The sequence below is a fragment of the Stegostoma tigrinum genome, chromosome 2 (genome assembly GCF_030684315.1).
Source record: "Stegostoma tigrinum isolate sSteTig4 chromosome 2, sSteTig4.hap1, whole genome shotgun sequence".
Classification (NCBI taxonomy): Eukaryota; Metazoa; Chordata; class Chondrichthyes; order Orectolobiformes; family Stegostomatidae; genus Stegostoma; species Stegostoma tigrinum.
Genome location: NC_081355.1, coordinates 128,460,523 through 128,476,833, shown reverse-complemented (window position 1 = coordinate 128,476,833; position 16,311 = coordinate 128,460,523). Strand labels below are relative to the sequence as shown.

Genomic DNA, 16,311 nt, shown 5'->3' with positions numbered 1-16,311 from the left:
TTGTTATAAAGTCAAGCTTAGAAGAGGGACACGTGCCTTTTGTAAAACACAACAAAAGAAACGTTAAATAATATTTCTAAAATAAAAATACCTTTTAAAAATTCCTGTGAATATTATTGCATCATAAAAATCGACTGATCTATGGAGGGTGTGGCTAAAGAAATGATTAAGACAAAAGCAATATCGTACCACCAGGAGATTTTATAAGAAGATACAATGCGATTGAAAGGGTAGCACTCTACGAAAGCTGGATTATTCGCGGATTTTTTGTTCCAAAAAAACCTCAACTTCTGCCATTGAAAGTGAGCTCAGCAGCCATAAGCTCTCTACAGGTGATTGGTGACACTCGCCATCCAATCAGGCTGCGCCTATTAGCTATTGCAAAGTTGTTAACCCCAAGTCTTCTGTGGTTGTGTTTAAATCTTGGTGATAACACACGGCTGATTTCCAACCACCCCCCCCCCCCCCCCCGCCTTACCCTACTACCTCCTCTGATCAGAAAGCTCTACTGTCAGGTGAGAAGAGCAATGGAACGTTTGCAAACAGCGATCGCCCGGGTTGTTTGATATTATAAAATAGACTGGCTCTGTTGTTTCTAAAACACAAGTAATGTCAGATCTTTTGATAATCGCTTCGGACAGGGCTTGTCAACATCCTCCCTTGATACAGATTGGTGAGTTTTTTTTTGAAAAACGCATGTGTGGAATTTTCATCCTCGTTAAATTTGCAGAATTCGAGCTATTTAAAATCTCGCTTCACTGCAACTTAACGTTAGATTTTTTTTGTCTTATGTATTGTAAATTAACAGCAGCGTGGGGAAAGATGACGAGTCTATTCCCTTTTGCTTTGGGCTGGATTCCGCCCATGCTGTCGCGTCAATCGTGGCTAAAGATACTGATAATTGCCAGCAATTTTTAAAGAGAATGGTGTAGGGAGAGAGTATCCAACATTATTTTTGTTTCAAACCTTTCTACACAGTCCCAGCCATACAAGAGTAATAACATCGATAGTTTCCAAAATAACTTTATTGGATTGAGTCGGGACTTTTTTTTTCTCTTTACCCCCCCAACCATCTCCAAATAGGGGTAGGAGACAAAATGAGAGATCTCTGCGAAGCAAAATTCCTACGTTGAAAGATACTTTTTGCAACCAGAAGGGACAAAAAGAAACAATGTAACGTTGATTAATTTTCTATCTTGAATTCCAAGATGATAAATGTTATTCTTTAGTAATGATGATTGGGGAGGAGGTTTGAAGTGTAAGACACACTGTTGGCTGCCCTTGGCTTTGAGAGAGGTGCTGGGTGACATCTTTAGCTGGCTTTATATTAAGTTATGGCTGGACTAATGGTCGCTGCTTTTCTCTCTCTCTCTCTTTTGCAAATTCATGTTCCGTGTTCCGCGCCATTGGTGCGAGGGCTGGAGAGCTGTCGCTTCCACCACCCCCGCCCCGCAACAAATTTTAATTTCTTCCAGCGTGATATTTAACTCCCGTTTGATTTGGATGTTGAAGACGTTTTTAAAAGTTGAGCGCATTTTCGGATGCATTCGGGCTTTGTATTTTTTTTTCTCTTTTTTGCACACGGTGGGAGATTTACCGACGCTGGGATTGTTTGCATTGACTGACTGTTGTTGGTGGCGCTGTTCTGTGCTTCTGAGGGACTTTGGATTTAATGTCGATTTGACCAAATTGAACGAAAGGTGGTGGGGTGAAGAGAGAGGAAAAAGGGGGCGGGCATAAAAAAAAAATCAATAAAACATTTTCTTGTTTTTTTTGAGTGTGAATGAGGGTTCTGGTTGGGGTTACAGACTGAGGAAAGGGGATGGGGGGGGAGAAGGCGCCTACCGTACCCTCCTAACCTTCCATTTTTGTCTGGGGATTATTGAATTTTTTTTCTCTCTCTAAATGATCTTCCGCTCATCCTCGGTGGGGCCCCTGTTTAAAATGTGCTGCCCTGCTCCTACTGTTTCTTACTAGGGGCGGGGATTGAATAAATTGTGTCAAACTAGAACACTTTTTTGAGAATCCGATGTATCTCCTATTATGTCCCCTGCTTCTACTCTTTGCAAATCTTCAAACGGTTCCATGTAACTTGCTCCAACCTTTTCTGTTGAGTTTTTTTAAATGTGCATGTAACGTTTGAGTCGGGGAGATGTATTGCTGCAGAAATCAGGTGCCATTTTTTTCTTTTAAGTTTTTTTTGTATTCTGAAAAGTGACGTTGGTAATAATGGTCAAGAAGATAAAATAAAAGATTGCATTTTTTTAAAAAATGCAACCTACTAGTGATTTTTCTTTCTTTACAAAAAATGTAAACGCCCAAGAGGTTGATTTTGCTTTTGCTTTTGTTTAAGATGAGTAGGTCTACATTCCTAAAATGATTACATGAGGATAATGCATTTTTAATTTAAAGGTCGAGGCCTTGAGTTAGAGTTAAAGCTTGGATGATTTAATTTGCACTATATAGTAGATTATAGAGTTGAAGATGTAGATGTTTCACGAAATAAAACACCATGCAGTTAAATCTCTTGCACATATGAAAATATCACCCAGAACGCTCTGCCCTGGAACCGTCCTACAATGGCTTTCGGATAGGATGGTGCAGGATGTGTGTGTAGCCATTGTATTTTCCACATTTGCAGAAGATCAGTGATTGATTGATTATAGTCACAATTGCCTTTGTTATTTCTGTACCATTGAACCAGCTAGAGACCAGTTCCAACAGTTTTGAGATACTTATCCAGCATTGTATCAGGGCAACCCACCAGGGCTGAGCAGTCTTTGAATCCTTGGAGAATGCTGGACACTGACCTTCCTCTGCAGAAGAAATACATTTGTTTTCCCCCCAAAAAATTACTGAGAACAATGGTCTTCGTTTTCAACATATAGTAATCGTGTGAATCAACTAATTCAGACTAAATCAAGAAATGGCTGCAATATTTCATGGTGTCAATGGAATCTCAAATCATGGGCACCTCTGTTGCTCAAGTGTTGTGTGAGCATACATCTCAATGGATGTTGATGTTTGTTAATTTTGTGTTCAAAAATAAATTCAGATTTGATTTAGAACTATTCAGCAGAATACCACTATTTAGCTTGCTGTGCCAAAAAGGTTTCTCTCTCGCTTATAACATGGCACAATCATAAAAATCCACCTGCTCACCAAGAATGAAGCAGTGTAGAACATAGGCTACTAATGATGAATTCCACCGTGTAGACAATGTTTGCAGTCATAGTGAAGTGAGTAAGACTGTTGAAATAGTGGATTAAATTTTACAATCAATTTGTACATCTCCTACATGTAACTTGATTGTAAGGGTGTGTTTTTATTTACTGTGTCCAGTTTGCATGATAACTCCTGTTCTGGAATTGAATTTAGTGTGCCATAATTGTTGCTTCTACTTTTTACTTCTAAAAGTGAAAGGTGAATGCTTTCAATATAAAGTACAACCTGTCATTATAATATGATTTTAAGGGCTGCATTTTGTACACTCCCTCTCCAGTGCCTAAATTCGTAAGCACAGAACGTACATACTTGAACCAGCTCCATCATTGCAGTTAAATCATTACTGCATCCTAGCTCCATATCACTTATTAGCCTTCCATGACAATAATGTAGCAGGCTCAGACTGGAAAGCCTCCATTTTCTTACCACTCACTGCCTTCTGTGGAGTTGCAGATTTATTTTGCATTTTTGGATGAAAAAGTGATCCATGATATTGCTCCTAATAGCCTGTTTTCATTTTAAGAATACATTTTTTTTCTTATTCTTGAAATCTTAATATCTATCTTCTCAATATTTTAAATACTTTAAGCACCTCCATCAACTTTATACTTCAAAATTTAAATACCAATAGAGAAGTATATTTGTGTACATTATTTGTTAATCACGTCCATTCCAGACTAATGATTGAAAATCTTCCCCCGGCCAGTTGTGTGGATCTTAACCTGGTATCTTGTTCACATACTTGTACTCTTGTACGTTATCCAATTAAGGATGAAGCAATGGCAGCATCATTCCCGCAGACGTAAAATTAGGTAGTGTGGAAAGTGTTACATTGCTGGAGTTTCTGTTTCTACGAGTTTGGAAGTGAGGCACTTTGTGAAGTCGCAACATCTTTGCTCTGAATTTTACAACTGTTATTTCGTAACTCAGAATTTTAGATGCTAGCTGCTCAAAAGAAGGAATGGTTAATTTTTTTAACGCCAACATATCTTCGCTTTTAAAGATTGCAAGAGAAGAATGCATGTTAAGTCTTCCATCCACCATTTTGATTTCAGTTTTCTGCCTTAGAATTACTCTGACTGAGGTCACAAGGTTCCACAAAACAGATCAGAAATTGCTGTTTAAGATGGGAAAGACGTACATGCTGAATTTCAGGATTTAAAATGCATTTTCTTTCCTTTTTTAAAGACTAATTATGACTGTGTTCCTCTGCACTTTAATTTTAAAATCTTCTCGAGCTTCAAAAATACCATCCAACATGCTATTTTGCTTTTCTATGCCCTTGCTGTAAATTTAAACTCCATGCATTCTCATTCATATTCATTCTTTTCCCAGGACTTTGGAACAAATGAAATCTTATCTTATTGACTCTCTTCTACCTCCTCCCACATTTTAGATTTTTGAGACTTCATGTTGGTAAAACTAATTCGTCTTGGTATTTACTTTGTATTTGTGGCCCTTAGCTTTTAGTTTCTCAAATTTTGGAAATCAATTAAAGTAAGATCTGATTGTCTTTATGATGATAAAGGTGACCATAGAAGATAGGAAGCTCCTAAATTGTAGCAAAAACAAAGTTGCTGGAAAAACTCAGCAGGTCTGACAGCATCTGTGAAGGAGGAAATGGAGTTAAGGTTTCTGGTCCGGTGACCCTTTCTCAGAACTGGGCACCCACTTAAATTGTAGTTGTTGATTTCAGTTGATCTAGTCATTCTCAATGACATTGAAATAATTTCATACAATGTAACACACAAGGAGACCACTTAGCCCTTCTGCTCGATGGGTCATGTGAAGAGCTTGAAGAGATGTTGAACTGTTTGGACGTTTTCTGGAATAAACAGGGCTTTTACCAAGATAGAAAGAAACTCATAGTAGCAAATGAAGTCAGCACCTTAATGTGAGTTGTGATCTAGCTGCTGAGTAGCAAGACAAGTGACTGGATACGCAGCCATGCAAAGCTTTTAGGGAGATCGTTTTATTGCCCTTAATTGTTGTAAAAACTCACTTTGGAAGAGATTCTTGCACCTCTGTATGTTGGTTGTCTAGCATCTTTTCTGGACTTGGTTTCGGTTATAAAACTATGAAGTTATCCAGATGGATGTAAACCTTTCGAAACTTGCAGTAAAGCTGCAAGAATGCCTCGCGCTCTCTCTGTCTTGCAAGAGTCCACATGCCAGTGTTTTGAAAACTTTGGAAACCCTGAGAAGCTAAACTGTGACCACTTTTCAAAGACAGTAACTGGTTTGATTTCCATCCACATTGAAGCTTGCTTGGGAAGGCCTTCTATTGATGTACGGCTGTCAGTTACTCCATTCTGTCTGCAAAAATGTGGTGGACAGTAAGGATTCAGCAAATTCTATCCTCTTTGCCTTTCCAGAACATTGGTCTTTAGGAGTGTTTTCCCTTTGTCCTCTTTTGAATATCATCTCTGCAGAGCCTTTGGTCTTTGTGGGTGTGTTTCTGTTGAGATTAAAAAGGGGGAATAGTTCTAATTCCAGATTATATTTTTAGATGTTAACCAAGTTTTGCCACTAGTTTTTACAAATGTCGTGTTTTAGAATAAACAGATTATTTTCGTGCTCAGTAAAGAAACTTGGTGAAAGTCTCTTACTTGAGACTGCTGTACAAAAGGGGAAGTTATTTTCCATTTTGTGTTTAAATCAAAGCATTTTTTTTCTAATGTTGAGACTGAGGAGTAGTGGTGCTTAATTGCCAGCGCATTACTTCTGAACCATTCCAAACAATACCTTTCGTTTCTATCCAGTTTGGCTTTAGAAAGTCATCACTTTATTTTCTTTGAACTCCCCCCGCCCAATTTATGTAGTTCATTTCAGGCCATTACTTGCTGCATAGAGGTGGGGGGACTGGAAACAAATCTCCTCTGGTTCACTTATCCAGTGTTTTAAGTTTGTATTCTTTGGATATCAAGCTACATTCCAACAGAAAGTGTCTCCTTTACTTACTCCATCAATATTATCACAATTTTGAATTACTTTATTGAACATTACCATAACCTTTTTAGTTCTAAGGGAAAGAATCCTAGCCCTTCTAAATTCTGCACATAAATGAGGTCCCTCACTCATGGTACCACTGTGGTAAATCTCCTGTGTCTTTGCAAGGCATTTGCCTTCCAGGTAAAGGAGAGGAGCACTTTGATTTCATGCGTCTTCACATTTTGTGACACCTGCTGAAATGTGCATCAGTGTTGATGCCAGGCAAGGACAAGTTCAGGTTTAAGCTCAAGCTCAAACACTAACTCAGCTGCAATTTTTTTTTTGCGCAGTGACCTGCCAACATGCATTGTGTAGATACACGCATGAAGGTGGCTGAGATTTTGGCAAGATGCCAGAGGTACTAGCAGGGTGCATGTGGAACCATACTCCCAGCATGTAGGTGTTAGCTCTCCAAATCTATGTAGAACCAGAACTGAAAGTAAAAAAACAGCTGTAGATCACAGCAGGCCAAGCAGCATCTTAGGAGCATAAAAGCTTATGCTTCGGCAATGGTCTAGGCCCGAAACGTCAGCTTTTGTGCTCCTAAGATGCTGCTTGGCCTGCTGTGCTCATCAAGCCCCACACTTTGTTATGCGTGGAGAGAAAGCAAGCTCTACCATTTCGAGTTGTGATGACATCTCTTCAGAGCTAAAGCGAAGTGTGGAGGAGCAGGCCACGTTGGGTGCAGTGATTACAATACACAAGATTGGAGGAGGTACAGGTGAAATGCTATTTCTCCTGCTGTTTAGGTCTTCAGATGGTGAACGAGGAGGAGGTGAAGGTGCAGGTGTTGCACCTTCTGCATTTACATGGGAAGGTGCTGTAGGAAAGGTTGGCGGTGTTGGTGGGTTGAGAAATGGACTAGTGTGTGCCGGAACCAGAATGGCCCTATGTGGTGCAGGTACCAATTAAAAATGGTTGTAGAAGAGATTTAACTAGGATTGTTTGTGGGAAATACTGTTTTTAGTGTTCAGGATTTGTTTATTACATATTTTAATGTTCTTTGTGTCAAACCAAAGTTGCATATTATTCTTATTCTTATGTACATATAATAACTCAAATGACTACTCATAATTTGAAGATAATTGGGAGGGATGTGAGTTCTTCTTGGTCTTTTGTCTTGCCCAGTAGATAGCGGACTTCCACTGTGTTCACAGACAACTATTTCCAGTCAAAAGTTGTCCTATTAATAAAATTAATTATTTACAGTTTCTATCAAAATTTACAACTTGATAGGTCTTCAAGTCCGTATGCAATCTGCCTCTGTAGACGATAATTAGAAATTTTTGAAATTCCCTGTTTCTGTATGTCCATCAGCACCTGCTAAGCACAGATTAATGTTTGCTGTATAACCCTTTGTCAGAACTAAAAAGAATGAGCAACACTTTTTTAATAAAATTAGGGTGAGAGAGAGAGAAAAATGGGGAAACTTGGATTATAATTAGTTAGAATTGCTGGGCTATTGCTGATGATGCAGTAAACGTTGAATTTGGCCGCATAACCATTGTTTATGCTCATCAGTGACAGTAGCTTTCTTCCTTGCATTTGAGATGGCTGATCATTTTTGAGAAAGTAGCCTGCAACAGCCTTCCAAGCTTTTGTTTCCTTGTTATTTAACAATATTTGAAGAAAAATATTTGGCATAATTCATTCTATAATATCTGTTCGAGAATGGGGATCACTTCTGATATGAAATGACACTCTTTCTGGTAGAACAATTGTCAGTAACACAAAGAACAAATATAGATTTCTTCCTTTCTTATAAAAGGTTAAGAACGGTTGGTATTTTGCCAAGTCAATATAGGTAATGATCTTGGTAAGAAAATCTGTAGTAAAGCTGTGTAACACTCAGTTCTATAATTCCTTTTCAACATGGCAGAAGCAAATTTTATGCCAGTTTAAAGCTATGTTAGTGTGGCAAATGGCAATATCTGCTTGACATCCAGTGCTGGGTTACACATACAGCAACACAGATCCAGGGAAGTTCTCTGTTTTGTCCAGTGTCAAAATAATTTCTCTTACTGTGCAAGTTTCACTCTTCACACCAAACAGTTTGCAAGGATTTGATCTTGTCGATTAGTGTTGCCTTACATCGTTGAGATGTTATTTGTGAACTGCTTGAATCTGATCAGGCTCACTTCATCTGTGACTGAACCTGCATCCCCAAGTTGTCAGTGACTTAACTATTTCCAGCGTAATTTTATTTTTCTTGTATTGAAGAGATCTTACAAAATTCTTATCTGGTTGAGACTGCAGCAGTGTATTTTTTTTGGGCTTTCCCTGGAGATGCACATAGAGACAAAATTGTAGGGTGAGATATCCAGGTTATGAATCCTCCATGCTATGATTTCTCCACATTAACACCAGAACCTCATATAGGAAGAGCTGTGACTACCATCTGCCCATTTTAATCTTGGTGCTTCAATATCGACTGTTCGAATTATTTTTTGTTCACATCACTGATTTTGTAGTTAGGTTGCTTTGTGAAGGTCATAAGGAAGCTCCTGTGACATCGTCAAAGTTATTGTCACAAAGGTCTATTGGAGAGTAAAAAAATTACCCGATTGCTACATTTTTCTATAGCTACATTACCAAGTACTTTACCTCTTGGCTTTGTTGCACAGAATAGATATTAACTGGAATAGAAGTAAATGGACTGCTCTCAGCTATAACCTTAGATTTTCATGTACACAATGCAGAAATGTGAGTTCTTTTCACCAGATGCTTTGACTCAAAACAAATTTCTGAAATATTACTGTTGCCCAGTAGAAAGAGCCAGCAAATGTGTAATGGATATGATCGTAAGGCATTGAAACCTATTTTGTTTCATAACTTACGGCTTTTTTTTTGTTAAAGACAAGAGAAAATAATTAAGATGAATTTAAGGTGGAGATGAAATTCAGTGACATGTTACATTCAAAATGGTGATTTGAGCTTTGAATATTCATGCATCTCATGGGGTGTGTATGAACTGTTTCCTTTCAGATACACAGAAATGGAGGAGGGTTTTTGAAAATTGTCATCAAGACTTCAACTTATTTAACATAATAAGTAATGATATGGATGCCTGTTCCTTTGGTTCAGTTTTCTTATCTCTTGTTTATAAAACAGAATTCAGGTTTTTCTTTCCCCGCTCATCTCCTGTGGGCTATAAATCATTCCCTGACTGGGCGCAAACATGTTTCCTGCTCCTAGGCTCTTAAAGCAGCTATAAGGAAGTATGCATCAGTGATTGAGAACTCATTGTTTGAGGATTTGAGTGTAAATCCTTATTTAGCCATTTTTAATGTTGCAAAGTTAATACATTATACCTTTGCTTGAATTCCATTCTGTCCTGAAGAAGAGAAATTGTGATTTTTAGATCAAATTTTTTAATAGCTTAGTTTTACATATGAAATATTCACTGTCTCCATGAGGCATCTGTTAAATAAAATGCTTTCTGTCGAAGTCTTTTCTGTACACTTCTGATGGAGTTGGTGGGAAAATGTAACTATTGGATTCATTTATATATTTTGGTTAAAGACTTCAGTTGATTTTTATTTGAAAAAGACCTCCATGCATTGAAATCTTTCAATTTCCTTGAATGTTAATGAAATCCTTTTAAGTAGTTTGTTGTAGACAAACTGGCTCTGAAGGCTTCTGGGTGGCTTCAGTAAGCATTCCGTGTATGTTTTGGATGGTAGGGAATTGTCACTATTTGAAGTTGTTTTGTAATATTATCAATCGTAACATCATTGGGGGCAACGTTTTAGGCAGAAGGTCATGAGCATATGGAACAAGCTGCCAGAGGAAGTGGTAGGGGTGGGCACAGTTACAATACTTAAAAGACATTTGGACAGTACATGTATAGAAATGGTTTGGAGGGATGGGGCAAAGCACAAGCAAATTGGACTGGTACAGTGTAGGAAACCTGATTAGTATGGCTATGTTAGGCCAAAGAATTTGTTTCTGTGCAATATGACTCTGCCTCTAATTATTAATCCTTTAATTGTTGGTGAAAGACCAGAGAGCTTGCTGGAAGAGGGCACAGATCCGAATTGATGAGCTACCCAGGAAGATGGACTGACTCAAATAGAAAGGGGCTGAAGCCATGCTTTCGCTATACCAAGCTCCGGTTAGACCGCACCTGGAGTACTGCCAGTTCTAGGTAGTGTGCTGAACAAGAAACATAATGGCTTTGGAGGAGTGGAGAGAGTGTAGTGTTGGTTTGCCAGAATGTAACCTGTGCTACAAGGGTCAGATTACAAAGAGGGATTACTCATGAGTGTTGTATCCCCTGGAATTAAAATAGAGAGTGATTTGATCAAAGGTTTTGAGGTAATAGGGAGGACAGATATGATAGCTGCTCTCTCTTCCACTGCTTGGGGAGTTTAGAACTGGGGGAAATAACCTAAACACACTTGAAAGATGTTTCGAACTTCAGCAAATGTGAATTTATTCCTGATCAGTTGTTAATTTTTAAAATGAGATGATAGATCTTTGTTAACCAAATATTTTAAGGCATATGGGGCACAGGCAGGTAAGTGGAGTTTTGTCACTGTTCAGCCATGACCTAATTTAGTGGTGGAATATCTTAGTCGTAGAGTTATACAGCACAGAAACAGACCCTTCAGTCCAACTCGTCCATGCTGACCAGATACCCTAAGCTGATCTAGTCCCACTTGTCAGCATTGAGCCCATATCAGCATGAACGAGTTGGACCAAAGGGTCTGTTTCCGTGTTGTATAACTCTGACTAAGATATTCCACCAGTAAATAAGTTTCTCTTCAGGTCCTTGTTAAATGTTTCCCCTCTTAAGCTATGCTGTCTAGCTTTGGTTTCCCTACCTTGAGGGATGGGGTGGGGGAGGCCTTGGCTATTCACCCTATCCATGCCCCTCGTGATTTTGTAAACCTCTAAAAGGTCACTCCTCAGCCTCCCATGCTCCAGGGCAACAAAATCCCCAGCCTATTCAGCCTCCCCATGGCTTAAACCCTCCAATGCCGGCAAGGTCCTTGTAAATCTTTTCCGTACGCTTTCAAGTTTAACAACATCTTCGCTCTAGCAGGAAGATGAGAACCAAATATAATACTCCAAAAGTAGCTTCACCAATGTCCTGTACATCTGCAATGTGACATCCCAATCCTGTACTCGGTGCACTGACCAATGAAGGTAAGCACGCCAAACACTGCCTTCACCACCCTGTCTACCTGCTACTTCTCTTTCAAGTAACAATGCACCTGTACCGCTGGGTTTCTCTGTTCAGCAACTCTCCCCAGGGCCATACCATTAAGCATATAAACCTTGCCCTGATTTGCCTTTTCAAAATGCAGCACCCCCCATTTATCCAAACTAAACTTCATCTGCCATTTCACTGTCCAGTGACCTATCTGATCAAGGTCCAGTTGTACACTGTGAGAAAGCCACCTTCACTATTCACTACACCACCAGATTTTGTATCATCTGCAAACTTACTAATCATACATCCTATGTTCACATCCAAATCATTTATATAAGTGACAAAAAGCAGTGGACCCACACTAATCCTTGTGGTACACAGCTGGGCATAGGCTTCCAGTCCAAAAACCAATCTTCCACCACCACCCTCTGTCTCCTACTTTCAAGCCAATTTTGTGTCCAATTGGCTTGCTGCCCCTGGATTCCATATGATGTAACAAGACTAACCAATCTACCACGTGGAGCCTTGTCAAATGCCTTGCTGAAGTGTCTATTGCTCCATGTTTCTTCTTTATAACTTTTTTTTCTCAAAAAAAAACTCTGTTAAGTTGTTGAGACACTATTTCCTGTGCACAACTTGAGGGGATAAATTACCTGTAACTGTTCCTATGTCATATGTTCTTATGCTCCAAGTAAACTCAGTCACGTTACTTTTTAAAATAGCTAATTGCCACCTCATGAAATTTACTTTTATTTAATTATTAGGGCTAGATTTTGACATTCACAGGAGAAATGCATCTTCCACCAACCCTTTGGATGAGCAGAGAAGAAAAAGTTATTTCTCTGGAGGAGCACTCTTGGTTCAAGTGTTAAGTCTGCTGGCAGGTGGGTAAATACACCTCAAAAAAACTGATGGAAGCCCAAAATATTCACAATTACTCTTGATCCAGGTATGACCGTAAGACAGAGCTTAGTATCTTAGAGTGTTCAACTAGGGAATGCCAGTACAGCACCTTGAATGGAGTCCTTTTAAAAAAAAAAAAAATCCACCTGTGTCTGGGTCATTTCTTCTAACAGGAGGACTGTATCATTTGTCAGAGACTAGTCATTGCAATGCCAGGAGATGGTTCCAGGAGCTCCTTTGTCAGTGCTTCATTAATTATCTTCCCTTTGCCAAGTGGCCAGTAGTGAGGCATATGTTGAATAACAAAGCAGTCTAGTCAAGACTTTCGCCGGGTATGGACAAAATCATGGCTTGGGCTGAAAAAATGATGTGTCAGCGGCTGATAATTGCAGATGAGAGAGAGCCCAGATTTCCCTTCACCTTCAGTGGCACCATTGTAACGGAGTGCCTAACAAACAATATCGTATAGGTCACCATTGGTCAAATGTGTAACTTGACCAATCATACCTTCTGTGTGACTGCAAGCACGTAGAAGTTGTAGACTCTTACCTCCTGAACATTGGAAGCTTTTCTGAGCCTTGAAGTATGGTGGATCACAGGAAACAAAATAACTATGCAGCCCCTCAATCCCGTTCACTATTCAGTCAGTTCATGGCTGATCTATACTTAGCTCAACTCCATTTTTGTTTACATTTGATCGCTAAACCACGATGCCCTCCTCTAATAGGATTCTGTCAGTCCTGAAAACTTTAATTGACAAAACATACATAACTTTGAGGGGAGATTTTGAGATTTCCACTAACTTCTGTGAGAGAAGAATTTTGCTTGATTTTTGCTTGAGAACCAAGCAGTCCATTATATTTGCACCCAATACAGCTAGACTCAATATTGCCTCCTTTAGGCACTGTAGCTGCAGTATGTACCATTTACATTACAGTAATTCACCCAGCCTCATAATCCTTTAATGGATGTTTTCTCTAAAAGCTGATATGTGCCTCTTTTATAAGAAGGGTAGATTTTAAATTCTCTAAAGATAAAATAAGTGATAGAATCATGTGAAATAAGACAATAACACTAATAAACAGATGCAGGCCATATGGCTAATTGGGTCTCTTCCATTATTCAATGAGGTCATGGCTTATCTGATAATCCTCAACTGTACTTCGTCTTATCCATAACATTTGTTTCCCTTACTGATTAAAAATCTATCTATCTCTCTGCCTTGAAGGTAGTTAACAACCCACCATTGACAGCCTTCTGCTGTAAAGAATTTAAGTTCTCCACCTTCTTAAGAGAAGAAATTCCTCTTCAACTGTGTCTTAAATGGGTGACCCCTTACTTAGATTATGTCCACTCTTCCCCAAGTGGAAACAACCATTCCACATCTACCCTGTCATGAATCTGCCAGGTTCCTGTGAGTTTGTCTTATTCTTCTAACCTCCCAATGAGTACAGGTCCTATTGCCTCATTAAAAACAATTTCTTCATGCTCACAGCCAACCTCGTGAATCTTCTCTGTTCTGCCTTCAATGCCAGAAAATTTTCCATTCTCGAAGGGAATCAAATTTTTCAGTTCTCAGTTGTGGCTTCATAAGTGCGTTCCTTTAGTTTTGGCAAGATTTCCCTATCTTTATACTTCGTTCCCTTTGAAATAAAGTCCAACGATCCTTTTGCCTTCCCTATTATCTGCTAAACTTTCATGAATCGCTAAAAGCTAGTATACATGAGGACCACTGAATCCTTCAATACTGCAGGTTTCTGCAGTCGTTTCCTATTTAAATAATATTCTGCTCTTCTATTCTTCCTGCTAAACTGCATAACCTAACATTTTGGCCATTCATTTGATCTGCTTCCGTCCCTCTGTAGACTCTGTGTATTATCCTCACCATTTGCCTATCAGCTATTATTGTATTGTCTGTAACCTTGATAATTGTGCCTTCACTTTCCTCATCCAGGTGATTATGTTTGGTAAATAATTGTGGTCCCCACACTGATCACTGCGCTTCTGTACACTTTAGTAGTTACAGGTTAGTAGCCTGGAAATGCCCCCTTTATCCCAGTACTCTGTCTTCTATTAGTCAGCTAATTCTCTAACCTTGGTACTATATTACCCCAAATACAATAAGCTCTTATCATATTATGAGCAGGACCCTTAGTTAAATTTCCTAAAGGCATTCAATAAGTTACATCATCTGGTTCTTCGCTACCTTCTCAAAGAATTCTAATAAATTTGTCAAGCATGATTTCCCCTTCATGAAGCCATGCTGATTTTGCTTGATTGTATGATATTTTTCTAAATGCTGTACTATTACATTCTTGGTAATAAATGCCAAAATTTTCTCATGTAGGTATATAAATTTGAAAAAATTCAGCATGTCAAGCAGAGAGCAACCTAGTTGACTTTTTGAACTTGCCCTTTCATTAGAACAAACAAGAATTTATGAACTGAAAAATTTGGCCGGATGTGGCCATAGAAATGATCATTTTGAGGTGAGTGGTACTGCTGGATATTGGTTTAGGATTTCTCTGATCAAGAGATTTTTTTTTTCTTCTTGACAGTCCCAGGGCATTACAATTCTGAAATGGGAAGAAGTGATACTGTTGGAAAGTTAAATGTACCTTGAACTAAGCCCTCTAAAGACTACAGTGCTGTAGGAAGTGTGCTGGAAAGTGTTTGGCATGGAGTTGTTGGTTATATTGAGACATTAGCAAGGGCTATTTTTTTTCTGTAGTTTAGTGTTTTGAGGTTGCCTTTTAAGTAAGATGTTGCTTTTTCATTTATAACTGCTGGTATTCGAAATTTTGAAGGCATATTGTATGTTTCCTTTTGAGTTGGTCTCTGGACATTTGAAGAGGTGTTGGTTTCTGTAGGGATTGTAGCAACACTTTAATTATCTCCCTTAACTTCTCTACATACATACCCACATTCAAATTTGTTTACTATTTAGCACTTTGTATGTGATAAAGAGAAACCTTGGTCTGCGAGCAAGGTCAGCATTTATTGACCATTCTTAGTTGCCCTGAAGGTGGAGGTTGCCCACCGCCAAGCGGGTGCTTGACTATAGTTTTGTTATTACACACAGCAGTTTGATCCGACTGAGTGATTAGCTAGGCTTCAGAGAGCAGCTAAGAAGCCATATTGATAAGGGCATCTCCTAGGACAAAGCAGGTCAGAAGCAATGAACAGTTTGTTTTTGCAACATTTCCAACAGCTTTGTGATCGTTTTAACTGAACACCATATTTGCAGATTTTTAAAAACCTTGAATTAAGATTCTCAAAATCTAATTCTTAAGCTGCTATTGTAAAATTTGACTTTGAATTATCTAGAATGTTACTGCAGTGCAGTAGGCTACTGGTCAAGCAATGTAAGAATGTGATTGTATTAATTTGCCAAGTGTTGACGACAATTATGTTTAATGTCTCTTGTCTGAAACTTGTTTAATACAGCACTGTTAAGTCAAAATGAAAGAAGAAACTTAAACCATGAGAGGGGAACTTGTGACAAAATATATTTATTTAATAATGCAACTTATTAGGAGCTCGGTATAAACCTGATTTAAAAATGGTCTCTAGCAATGAAAACCATGGTAGATATAATGATTGGTTGACACTTAAATTGGTTTTATGCTAGAAGCATTTATTCAGAGTCTCTAAGGAGCCTGTGTGTGTATGCTGTAAGAAGGATTGGCTGCGAAGATGGGCTGCAAAGTTTTTAGCTCTGTAACAATGTTGGCTTTGGCACTAGGGGAACATGGCATTCAAAAAAGATGGTGCAAGGATCACCTGATCAAGTTCTGGCACAACCAGCACCAAAGGTCAAATTGGGGAGGGCAATAGTGCAAGTCCACGTGGTAGAAGGGTGCAGCCTGAGCTGATTGTAACACCAGTCAGCATGAAATGTTGGTTTGAGGCCTCGCCTGCCAATCTAGGCATTTGCAGGTCCTGCAGCTTCTGTTTCCCTTGGGATAAAACTGCAAGATTAACATTGTCTGATGAAGGGTCTAGGCCTGAAACGTCAGCTTTTGTGCTCCTAAG

The 16,311-nt window shown here is 38.9% G+C and overlaps 1 protein-coding gene across 3 annotated transcripts in view; it reads left to right on the top strand.

Annotated features, from left to right (window-relative positions):
- Positions 1-511: 511 nt before the first annotated feature.
- LOC125466789 (enhancer of polycomb homolog 1-like) overlaps positions 512-16,311 on the top strand; it is a 221,869-nt gene continuing 206,069 nt past the window's right edge. The window contains exon 1 of one of the 3 annotated variants that reach the window (XM_048561834.2): positions 512-673. The gene's annotated coding sequence lies outside the window, so the exon portion shown is untranslated. Of the gene's footprint in view, positions 674-1,049; positions 1,174-2,086; positions 2,174-16,311 lie in introns of those variants that run through there. The other 2 variants (XM_048561826.2, XM_048561844.2) reach the window with 2 other exon arrangements.